Raw genomic sequence first — 12,500 nt, forward strand, 5'->3', positions numbered from 1 at the left:
TTTCAAACTTGGAGAGAAAAAGCAGCTCCGCCAAGGCGGAGCCTTCAAAAAATAGGCAAAACTCGTCAACGTTCCCCTCCACGGAAATCTTTAGTAAAAGGCGAAAGATTTATACGTGAATGAAGAGAAACCCGAGCTATACCTGACAGCACCCCGACCTCTCGACGCCCACCGAGGGCCAAGGTTGCTAGAGGAGGGCAGGGATGATTGAGAGGCGAAGCAAACTCCTCCTTGTTTCTCCTGTCCTGTCAGCTCCTCCTCAAATTAAGCTGGCCACGTGCTGACTTTAACCTGAAATAAGAAACACAAGGCAACAGGCATGCGTCAGTTGTAGATGCTCATCTCCACAGACACAGACAAAGTCCGAAGAAGAAGAAGAAGAAGGAGAGAGAGAGAGAGAGAGAGAGAGAGAGAGAGAAAAAAAAAAAAAAAAAAAAAAAAAAAGAACAAAAACGGAGGGAAAACCAAAAGCACTCGAAAAGAACACCTCCCCCACAGACTCGGTCACATTACTTCAGCTTTCTTTTTACTGTTTGAAGGAGGTGCACCGTTCCTGGAGGTACTGCAATACCAGGTCGATGCGTGGAGCGGAAGGAGCAAGCTCCTCTTCCAGCCCCCTGTTCCAAAAATCAATTTAATATATAGTCCTCATATAGAGGACGTATCAGATATTAAACTGATAAGAACAGATTTTTCTTTCGAAAAAAGTTTTATTGTCACAATTTCAAATAATTTCCATTTCATTCATTTTACAACATTTTTAAAGCTTTTCTTTTTACAATCATATTTCATCTTAATAAATAATTTCATAAAACCAATACACACGTAAGATCATTTTTACACATAAAAGTCAGTTAAGAGCAAAAATCAGTAAAAACATTCAATAAAAGCTTTCGTGTGTGTGTGTGTGTGTAAAAGTCCAGTTTGGTTGTCTTTAAAAAGTGAAATACAATTACAATAAAAGCTTATACACGGTTCAAATAAATAAATGGAATAAATAAGACAATAAATACTCAATCAATAAATAAATAAATAAACAAATAAATACTCATTCGGTAAAATCAGTTCAGTTTAAAAGTCTTTGCTAAAACAGTCTCTTTGTGCAGGACCGGGGTGAGCCACTATCAAGCTGGCACCACCTCGCTCCCCAGAAGTCGCGATGCTTCAGTGTCGGGGCTCAGCGGAGATCCTCCCCTGTGCCCGCTGCTCCTTTCTTGGTTGCGGTCTTGCCGGGTGCATCTACGGGAGCCAGCGACCGTGGTGGTCTGGACCCCCCTGCGTGTGACCCCGGCCCCCTCCTCCGAATGTCGGCGTGCGGTGTCCCCTGCAGCGATGATGTAACCAGCGCAGATAGAGCGTGCAGGGGCACCGTCACTCGTTTCCCCACCAGCAGGTTGCGGGAGGTCCATAGGGCGGCCTTCACGCCGTTAAGGGTGAGCCAGAGCGCTGTGAACTCTGCGGCTGGTAGTCTGTCTATGCCCTGGCCCACCCCGTTTACCGCTAGCCGGTAAACTGACGGCTGGACCTCCCCTGCTGGCAGGCTCGGGCATTGCAGGGGACCGGTTATGGCCCACAGGTCCCTCGCCACACTGCACTCCCAGAGCACGTGCCTCACGGTCTCTGGTTCGCCACACCCAGGCCGTGGGCACGTGGGGTTGGATGCCATTCCCCGGGAGTGCATCACAGCCCTGACCGGGAGGATCTCATGGGCCGCCATCCACGACAGGTCTTTATGCTTATTCTGGAGAGCGGGGTGGGCTGCGTTCCTCCAAACTGCCTTGGCCTCACTTAGTGTGAGGCCGGGAACTGGGCTCACCTCTTCCCGGTCCTGCACAAGAGAGACAAGACATTTTGCGTTAGTTAAAACCGTTAAATCCTCTTTTTCTAAATCATATTTTCTTAAAAACTTTCTAATAAAATCATATTCTTTTGACAGGTTAAAAGAGACTGGTGTTCTTAAATCAAGTTGTAAAATCTTTAAACTCCGCAAGTACGACCCCATCCAGAACTTTGCCATTGCGGCGGTCTTGTTGTCTCTGGAGGGATTCGTCGCATACTTTATGTGTAAAGCAGCGAACTTGCTTCCTAAAAACAGGTGGGGGTCTGGGAGCCCTTTCCCTCCGTTCTCTTTCCTCTTCTTTACCACCGCCCTCCTCAGCCTCTCCCACTTGGACCCCCACAGGAAATAAAACACCGCTCTCTCCAAACCTAAAAGAAAAAATCTAGGGGGACTAAAAACAGAACACAACAGTAAAAGCAAAGGTAAAATCACAGCTTTAATAATTAAAACCTTGCCTTCTATTGTCAGCTGTCTTAGTCCCCAAAAACCCAACCGTTGCCTGACTTTCCCTAACGCGTCAGTCCAGTTGCCCCGTCCGCCACCCTCTTCGTCAAATTTAATACCTAAAATTTTAATATCTTTGTCTTTAAAATCCAAATCCAGGTCAGCGCCTATGTTTCCCCAAGGTCCAAAGAGCTGGGCCTCGGACTTGCTCCTATTGAGCTTAGCGCCCGAGGCCCTTCCATACCAGTCAGTCAAGTCCAATGCTCTTTGGACCGATAAAACGTCGGAACATAAAAGCGTAACGTCGTCCATATACAAAGTACAGGTCGCCGTCAGTCCGCCTGGCAAGTCCAGTCCTTTGATCCATTTATCCTTTCTCAAGATCTGCGCCAGTGGCTCAATGCACGCAACGTACAGGAGCGGAGATAACGAACACCCTTGGCGGACGCCAGAGCGAACTCTGATCGCCTTTGTGAGGTGCCCGTTTACCAGAATTCGACTGCTTATGTCTGTGTAAAGCAGACCCACCCACTTTAAAAACCTCCCGGGGAAACCCATTTTTTGCAGTACCTGGAGCAGGTACTGGTGCGAGACCCGATCGAAGGCTTTTTCAAAGTCTAAATTTAGGACTATAAGCCGAATGTTTCTGTCTCTCGCAAAACAGATGGCGTCTCTGACCAACACTAGGCTGTCGGTGATCCTCCTTCCTGGCACGGCGCAGGCTTGATCCGGGTGGATCACGTCCTCTAAAACAGTCGACATACGTCTAGATAAAAGTTTACTAAAAAGTTTACAATCCACATTTAAAAGGGTAATAGGTCTCCAATTTTTTAGGTCAGTCTTGTCGCCTTTCTTAAAAAGTAAGGTAACTATCCCTGATCTAAAACTGTCTGGGAGTCGGTCATACTTTTCAAATTCATTAAAAACAGTCAGAATGTCCGTTGATAAAATGTCCCAAAAGGTCAAATAAAATTCCACGGGGAGTCCATCCTCTCCCGGAGTCTTACACTTTTTAAAACCTTTAAGACATTTTAAAATTTCCTCACCTGTAAAATTTATTGTTAAAACATCCTGACTTTTTATTTGTTTTTCTAAAAAGTTTAAGACTTCCTCCGTAGTTTTAGTGTGCACACTTTTCTCTTCATAAAGTTCTTGATAAAAACATTCAACTTCTTTTAAAATCCCCTCTGTGTTTATTTCTTCCCTCCCCTCTTTTGTTATTTTTGTAATCCCTCCCCCCCTAGATAAAATTTTCTTAAAAAAGTAACGTGTGCATTTTTCTCCTTCTTCAACCTCTTTTTCTTTACTTCTTAAAATTGTACCTTTACTTTTTATTTCGTTTAAAACTGACATTTCCCTTTTAACTTCTTTTATTTCTTCACTAAAATCCATGCCTCTGTGTAAAAGGTTAAAATATCGTTGTAGTCTTTTTTGCAGCCCCATCATGCGTCGTCTCTCTCTATTCTTTTTTTCTTTCCCTATCTTTTTAAAAAACGTCTTTGTCCTATGTTTAACCATTTCCCACCACTGTGCCCGTGAGTCAAAACAGTCTTGGAGGGTCTGCCAGAGACTGTACTGCTCCCTGTAGCTCTTAACTATTTCTTCATCTTGTAACAGGGAGCAGTTCAGCCTCCACAGCCCTCCCCCTACAGTCACACCGGTGGGGAGAGACAGGGTGCATGATAGCAGGAGGTGATCAGAAAAACAGAGGGGGGTCAATGTTGCATCAGTTGGCGGGCAGTCTCTTGTAAAAATGTAGTCGATGCGGGAGGCTCGGGCGCAATCACCACTGAACCAGGTGAAGCCCTCCTCCTCTGGATGCATTTTTTTAAAGCAGTCGACTAACTTAAAATCTTTAACTAACCCCTGCAATAAAACTGACGTCTTGTCTAATTTAAAATCCTCCCCTACTCTTTTCCTGTCTTTTCTAGATAAAACACAATTAAAATCCCCTCCCACCACTAAAGGTACCCTCCCCAGCATGTGGGGCTGCAGGTCTTCTAAAAGTTTATACCTATCATTTTTATCGTTAAAACCATACACGTTAAGAATGTTAAAATCCCTTCCTAAAAAAGTCAAATTTACTAAAAGAGCCCGTCCATCCCTCACCACAGTGCTGCCCTTCACCAGGATGTGAGGGTTCTTTATTAAAATAGCAACACCGTCAGCTCTGTTGTAGTGTGAACCGCTCCAGAGAGAGGGACCGGCAGCCCAGCGCTGCTCCCAATCTCTGTACGTCTTCAGGAACGGTAAAGCACACTCTTGTAGTAAAAACACATCAGACTTTATATCTTTTAAAAGGGACAAGACACTCTCTGCTCTAGTGGGGGCTCTCACACTCCTAACATTGATAGTTGAAATAGTGAGAGCCATGAGCAGTGTAGGTTTTAAAAGACAGGTATATAGTTAAAAGACCATGAAAATAAAACAAAAAGACTACATAAATAAAAGATTAAAAAGGCATTTTAAAAATCACAATATTTCTTGTGACACCTGCTCCTCTTTTATCCCCACTGTTCTGGGGTTAGGAGGTTGGCCGGTGTCTCCAGCCTCCAGGCCTACAGAGCGAAGCTCTTGTAGAGTCCTGGGTGTGGATGTCTTTAACTGAAAATGTAGGAAAGACACCTCATTGGGGGATTCATCAGGCCACAGACGATCCAGACCTTCCGAAGAGGAACTGTCTGGATCCTGTGTTGCCTTCTGTTTCTTCTCTGCCAGTTCTGGCAGAGGAGACCCCGCGGGCCTTTTGCCCACTTGAGCATTGGGGAGCGAGCCGTCAGACCCACTCCCACTGGAGGCCACACTCACCTCCGGCACCGTGATCAGGGAGGAAGTGCTTTCTTCCTCCTCTTGCTGCTGTTGCCCAACCTGTTCCTGAACCAGCTTGGAGGGGGTGGCCTCCAGTTCCTGCTCAGACTCTGTCTGGACGTTAGCTCCGCCCCCTGTTTCTTGGCCAATCCCTGGGGCTGGCTGGGGATTCAAATCTCCCGCCAAAACCCCAGGGACCGCCCCCTCCTCCTCCATTTTCTTCTCCTTCTCTTTCTCCCCCTCACCATGCTGCCTGGCGGCCATTTTGCTTGCCTTCAGCTTGTTGGCAAAAGATTTGGGGCAATCTCTGTAGAGATGGGAAGATTCTCCACAAAGATTACACCGTCTGCCATTGGGACACTCCTCGAAAGTGTGCCCAATTTCTCTACACTTCCCACACACAATTTCTTGACACGCTTCGGCAAGATGTCCAAACTTGCCGCACTTGCGACACAGTTTGGGCATCCCTTGATAATAAATGTAACCGCGATTTTCACCCAACACTATCATAGACGGTATTTGTCTCAAGCCTAGGTAACTGCTCGGGTCTTCCCATTGTTTAATGGGAACTCGCCACGAGCAGTTCCAAATGCCGTCCTCGTCCAATACCTTAACAGGTGGGCTTTTAACGGTGCAGAATCTAGCCAGCCATGTCACAATGTCTTCTCCAGTCACGGTTTCATTAAACATTCTGACAATCACCACCTTGTGGGAATTGTCAGAAAGTTTCTCCACCTTGAACATGGAGAACTGGTCTTTTACAGTTTCAATCCGAGTCCAGAAATCTTTCAAAAGGGAAGCCGAGCAGAAGCTAACGTCAAAACCCTTGTTACCAGGCAGAGTCATCAGGCAGTTCAGATCAGTCGGTTTAAAATTTAGAGTTTTCTGGACAAGCTTCCTGGAGAAGTCCAAACGAGACATCCCCAGGAGCTTTCCATCTATCTCTCGAAATAAAAGGCGCACACTATGGTGCCTCCGCATGCCGGCACGAACAGCCGACATGCTTGGAGGCACCTGGTGGCCGATAAAACCCTTAAAACAATAAATACAAATAAATAGATAAAACCACTAAAACCAGCAAAGGAGAAAAAAAAGATTGTACTTACCTTAGAAACTTGAAAATGAGCCCCAGAACCAGAAAGACAGAGTCTACCGTCCAAGACTCACCCACCAAGAACAGGGATCCGTACAATCTCCTCTTCTGCGTTAAAGATCAAGGTCACAAAGGCCAGGATCTCGGGACGCAAAAGAGTCGACCGCTGTCTTAGCCAAAAGGCCGAGAAGCGATCACCCGAACAGGCCACCCCGTGCGGGACCGCCCCTTGGTTAGTAACTAGCTACTACACGGTGACTACTTTGCAAGAAAAACGAAAAAGAAAAAAGGCAAAGAAAGAAAGAAAGAACAACAAATAAATACAATTCAATTAACCACACCCACCTGCACAAGCTCCAGCGAGTGACCGAAGGCACGAATCTGTCTTTCAAACTTGGAGAGAAAAAGCAGCTCCGCCAAGGCGGAGCCTTCAAAAAATAGGCAAAACTCGTCAACGTTCCCCTCCACGGAAATCTTTAGTAAAAGGCGAAAGATTTATACGTGAATGAAGAGAAACCCGAGCTATACCTGACAGCACCCCGACCTCTCGACGCCCACCGAGGGCCAAGGTTGCTAGAGGAGGGCAGGGATGATTGAGAGGCGAAGCAAACTCCTCCTTGTTTCTCCTGTCCTGTCAGCTCCTCCTCAAATTAAGCTGGCCACGTGCTGACTTTAACCTGAAATAAGAAACACAAGGCAACAGGCATGCGTCAGTTGTAGATGCTCATCTCCACAGACACAGACAAAGTCCGAAGAAGAAGAAGAAGAAGGAGAGAGAGAGAGAGAGAGAGAGAGAGAGAGAAAAAAAAAAAAAAAAAAAAAAAAAAAAAAAAAAAAAAAGAACAAAAACGGAGGGAAAACCAAAAGCACTCGAAAAGAACACCTCCCCCACAGACTCGGTCACATTACTTCAGCTTTCTTTTTACTGTTTGAAGGAGGTGCACCGTTCCTGGAGGTACTGCAATACCAGGTCGATGCGTGGAGCGGAAGGAGCAAGCTCCTCTTCCAGCCCCCTGTTCCAAAAATCAATTTAATATATAGTCCTCATATAGAGGACGTATCAGATATTAAACTGATAAGAACAGATTTTTTTCTTTCGAAAAAAGTTTTATTGTCACAATTTCAGTACATTTCCATTTCATTCATTTCACAACATTTTTAAAAGCTTTTCCTTTTTACAATCATATTTCATCTTAATAAATCATTTTATAAAACCAATACACACATAAGATCATTTTTACACATAAAAGTCAGTTAAGAGCAGAGATCAGTAAAAACATTCAATAAAAGCTTTCGTGTGTGTGTGTGTGTAAAAGTCCAGTTAGGTTTTCTTTAAAAAGTGAAATACAATTACAATAAAAGCTTATACAAGTTTCAATAAATAAATGGAATAAATAAGACAATAAATATTCAATAAATAAATAAATAAACAAATAAATATTCATTCAGTAAAATCAGTTCAGTTTAAAAGTCTTTACTAAAACAGTCTCTTTGTGCAGGACCGGGGTGAGCCACTATCAAGCTGGCACCACCTCGCTCCCCAGAAGTCGCGATTCTTCAGTGTCGGGGCTCAGCGGAGATCCTCCCCTGTGCCCGCTGCTCCTTTCTTGGTTGCGGTCTTGCCGGGTGCATCTACGGGAGCCAGTGACCGTGGTGGTCTGGACCCCCCTGCGTGTGACCCCGGTCCCCTCCTCCGAATGTCGGCGTGCGGTGTCCCCTGCAGCGATGATGTGACCAGCGCAGATAGAGCGTGCAGGGGCACCGTCACTCGCTTCCCCACCAGCAGGTTGCGGGAGGTCCACAGGGCGGCCTTCACGCCGTTAAGGGTGAGCCAGAGCGCTGTGAATTCTGCAGCTGGTAGTCGGTCTATGCCCTGGCCCACCCCGTTTACCGCTAGCCGGTAAACAGACGGCTGGACCTCCCCTGCTGGCAGGCTCGGGCATTGCAGGGGACCGGTTATGGCCCACAGGTCCCTCGCCACACTGCACTCCCAGAGCACGTGCCTCACGGTCTCTGGTTCGCCACACCCAGGCCGTGGGCACGTGGGGTTGGATGCCATTCCCCGGGAGTGCATCACGGCCCTGACCGGGAGGATCTCATGGGCCGCCATCCACGACAGATCTTTATGCTTATTCTGGAGAGCGGGGTGGGCTGCGTTCCTCCAAACTGCCTTGGCCTCACTTAGTGTGAGGCCGGGAACTGGGCTCACCTCTTCCCGGTCCTGCACAAGAGAGACAAGAGACTTTGCATTAGTTAAAACAGTAAAATCTTCTTTTTCCAAATCATATTTTCTTAAAAACTTTCTAATAAAATCATATTCTTTAGAAAGATTAAAAGAGACGGGTGTTCTTAAATCAATTTGTAAAATCTTTATACTTCGCAAGTACGACCCCATCCAGAACTTTGCCATAGCGGCGGTCTTGTTGTCTCTGGAGGGGTTCGTCGCATACTTTATGTGTAAAGCAGCGAACTTGCTTCCTAAAAACAGGTGGGGGTCTGGGAGCCCTTTTCCTCCATTCTCCTTCCTCTTCTTCACCACCGCCCTCCTCAGCCTCTCCCACTTGGACCCCCACAGAAAATAAAACACCGCTCTCTCCAATCCTAAAAGAAAAAACTTTGGGGGACTAAAAACAGAACACAACAGTAAAAGCAAAGGTAAAATGACAGCTTTGATTATTAAAACTTTGCCCTCTATCGTCAGCTGTCTTAGTCCCCAAAAACCCAACCGTTGCCTGACTTTCCCTAGCGCGTCAGTCCAGTTGCCCCGTCCGCCACCCTCTTTGTCAAATTTAATACCTAAAATTTTAATATCTTTGTCTTTAAAATCCAAATCCAGGTCAGCGCCTATGTTTCCCCAAGGTCCAAAGAGCTGGGCCTCGGACTTGCTCCTATTGAGCTTAGCGCCCGAGGCCCTTCCATACCAGTCAGTCAAGTCCAGTGCTCTTTGGACCGATAAAACGTCGGAACATAAAAGCGTAACGTCGTCCATGTACAAAGTACAGGTCGCCGTCAGTCCGCCTGGCAAGTCCAGTCCTTTGATCCATTTATCCTTTCTCAAGATCTGCGCCAGTGGCTCAATGCACGCAACGTACAGGAGCGGAGATAACGAACACCCTTGGCGGACGCCAGAGCGAACTCTGATCGCCTTTGTGAGGTGCCCGTTTACCAGAATTCGACTGCTTATGTCTGTGTAAAGCAGACCCACCCACTTTAAAAACCTTCCGGGGAAACCCATTTTTTGCAGTACCTGGAGCAGGTACTGGTGCGAGACCCGATCGAAGGCTTTTTCAAAGTCTAAATTTAGGACTATAAGCCGAATGTTTCTGTCTCTCGCAAAACAGATGGCGTCTCTGACCAACACTAGGCTGTCGGTGATCCTCCTTCCTGGCACGGCGCAGGCTTGATCCGGGTGGATCACGTCCTCTAAAACAGTCGACATACGTCTAGATAAAAGTTTACTAAAAAGTTTACAATCCACATTTAAAAGGGTAATAGGTCTCCAATTTTTTAGGTCAGTCTTGTCGCCTTTCTTAAAAAGTAAGGTAACTATCCCTGATCTAAAACTGTCTGGGAGTCGGTCATACTTTTCAAATTCATTAAAAACAGTCAGAATGTCCGTTGCTAAAATGTCCCAAAAGGTCAAATAAAATTCCACGGGGAGTCCATCCTCTCCCGGAGTCTTACACTTTTTAAAACCTTTAAGACATTTTAAAATTTCCTCACCTGTAAAATTTATTGTTAAAACATCCTGACTTTTTATTTGTTTTTCTAAAAAGTTTAAGACTTCCTCCGTAGTTTTAGTGTGCACACTTTTCTCATTATAAAGATCTTCATAAAAACTTTCCACTTCTTTTAAAATCCCATCTGTCTTTATTTCTTCCCTCCCTTCTTTTATTATTTTTGTAATCCCTCCCCCCCTGGATAAAATTTTCTTAAAAAAGTAACGTGTGCATTTTTCTCCTTCTTCAACCTCTTTTTCTTTACTTCTTAAAATTGTACCTTTACTTTTTATTTCGTTTAAAACTGACATTTCCCTTTTAACTTCTTTTATTTCTTCACTAAAATCAATGCCTGTGTTTAAAAGGTTAAAATATCTCTGTAGTCTTTTTTGCAGCCCCATCATGCGTCGTCTCTCTCTATTCTTTTTTTCTTTTCCTATCTTTTTAAAAAACGTTTTCGTCCTTTGTTTAACCATTTCCCACCACTGTGCCCGTGAATCAAAACAGTCTTGGAGGGTCTGCCAGAGGCTGTACTGCTCCCTGTAGCTCTTAACTATTTCTTCATCTTGTAACAGGGAGCAGTTCAGTCTCCACAGCCCTCCCCCTACAGTCACACCGGTGGGGAGAGACAGGGTGCACGATAGCATGAGGTGATCTGAAAAACAGAGGGGGGTCAATGTTGCATCAGTTGGCGGGCAGTCTCTTGTAAAAATGTAGTCGATGCGGGAGGCTCGGGTGCAGTCACCACTGAACCAGGTGAAGCCCTCCTCCTCTGGATGCATTTTTCTAAAACTGTCGACTAATTTAAAATCCTTGACTAAACCCTGCAATAAAACTGATGTCTTGTCTAATTTAAAATCATCCCCTACTCTTTTTCTGTCCTTTCTTGATAAAACACAATTAAAATCCCCTCCCACTACTAAAGGTACCCTCCCCAGCATGTGGGGCTGCAGGTCTTCTAAAAGTTTAAACCTGTCATTTTTGTCGTTAAAACCATACACGTTAAGAATGTTAAAATCCCTTCCTAAAAAAGTCAAATTTACTAAAAGAGCCCGTCCATCCCTCACCACAGTGCTGCCTTTCACCAAGATGTGAGGGTTCTTTATTAAAATAGCAACACCGTCGGCTCTATTGTAGTGTGACCCGCTCCAGAGAGAGGGACCGGCAGCCCAGCGCTGCTCCCAATCTCTGTACGTCTTCAGGAACGGTAAAGCACACTCTTGTAGTAAAAACACATCTGACTTTATATCTTTTAAAAGGGACAAGACACTCTCTGCTCTAGTGGAGGCTCTCACACTCCTAACATTGATAGTTGAAATAGTGAGAGCCATGAGCAGTGTAGGTTTTAAAAGACAGGTATATAATTAAAAGACCATGAAAATAAAACAAAAGACTACATAAATAAAAGATTAAAAAGGCATTTTAAAAATCACATAATTTCCTGTGACACCTGCTCCTCTTTTACCCCCACTGTTCTGGGGTTAGGAGGTTGGCCGGTGTCTCCAGCCTCCAGGCCTACAGAGCGAAGCTCTTGTAGAGTCCTGGGTGTGGATGTCTTTAACTGAAAATGAAGAAAAGACACCTCATTAGGGGACTCATCAGGCCACAGGCGATCCAGACCTTCCGAGGAGGAGCTGCCTGGATCCTGTGTTGCCTTCTGTTTCTTCTCTGCCAGTTCTGGCAGAGGAGACCCCGCGGGCCTTTTGCCCACCTGAGCATTGGGGAGCGAGCCGTCAGACCCACTCCCACTGGAGGCCACACTCACCTCCGGCACCGTGATCAGGGAGGAAGTGCTTTCTTCCTCCTCTTGCTGCTGCTGCCCAACCTGTTCCTGAACCAGCTTGGAGGGGGTGGCCTCCAGTTCCTGCTCAGACTCTGTCTGGACGTTAGCTCCGCCCCCTGTTTCTTGGCCAATCCCTGGGGCTGGCTGGGGATTCAAAACTCCCGCCAAAACCCAGGGACCGCCCCCTCCTCCTCCATTTTCTTCTCCTTCTCTTTCTCCCCCTCACCATGCTGCCTGGCGGCCATTTTGCTTGCCTTCAGCTTGTTGGCAAAAGATTTGGGGCAATCTCTGTAGAGATGGGAAGATTCTCCACATAGATTACACCGTCTGCCATTGGGACACTCCTCGAAAGTGTGCCCAATTTCTCTACACTTCCCACACACAATTTCTTGACACGCTTCGGCAAGATGTCCAAACTTGCCGCACTTGCGACACAGTTTGGGCATCCCTTGATAATAGATGTAACCGCGATTTTCACCCAACACTATCATGGACGGTATTTGTCTCAGGCCTAGGTAACTGCTCGGGTCTTCCCATTGTTTAATGGGAACTCGCCACGAGCAGTTCCAAATGCCGTCCTCGTCCAAAACCTTAACAGGTGGGCTTTTAACGGTGCAGAATCTAGCCAGCCATGTCACAATGTCTTCTCCAGTCACGGTTTCATTAAACATTCTGACAATCACCACCTTGTGGGAATTGTCAGAAAGTTTCTCCACCTTGAACATGGAGAACTGGTCTTTAACAGTTTCAATCCGAGTCCAGAAATCTTTCAAAAGGGAAGCCGAGCAGAAGCTAACGTCAAAACCCTTGTTA

At 45.8% G+C, this 12,500-nt stretch overlaps 3 non-coding genes and 1 pseudogene across 3 annotated transcripts; all 4 read right to left on the minus strand.

Annotated features, from left to right (window-relative positions):
- Positions 1-23: 23 nt before the first annotated feature.
- Positions 24-138, minus strand: LOC140548586 (U5 spliceosomal RNA). Its single transcript, XR_011978789.1, has one exon. It is a non-coding gene; the product is annotated as a U5 spliceosomal RNA (small nuclear RNA).
- Positions 139-537: 399 nt separating this feature from the next.
- LOC140548432 (U2 spliceosomal RNA) lies at positions 538-732 on the minus strand. Its single transcript, XR_011978684.1, has one exon. It is a non-coding gene; the product is annotated as a U2 spliceosomal RNA (small nuclear RNA).
- Positions 733-6,594: 5,862 nt separating this feature from the next.
- LOC140548587 (U5 spliceosomal RNA) lies at positions 6,595-6,709 on the minus strand. The gene has a single exon (XR_011978790.1). It is a non-coding gene; the product is annotated as a U5 spliceosomal RNA (small nuclear RNA).
- A 409-nt stretch (positions 6,710-7,118) lies between these two features.
- Positions 7,119-7,295, minus strand: LOC140548450 (U2 spliceosomal RNA; annotated as a pseudogene).
- Positions 7,296-12,500: the final 5,205 nt, after the last annotated feature.

The sequence above is a fragment of the Salminus brasiliensis genome, chromosome 25 (genome assembly GCF_030463535.1).
Source record: "Salminus brasiliensis chromosome 25, fSalBra1.hap2, whole genome shotgun sequence".
Classification (NCBI taxonomy): Eukaryota; Metazoa; Chordata; class Actinopteri; order Characiformes; family Bryconidae; genus Salminus; species Salminus brasiliensis.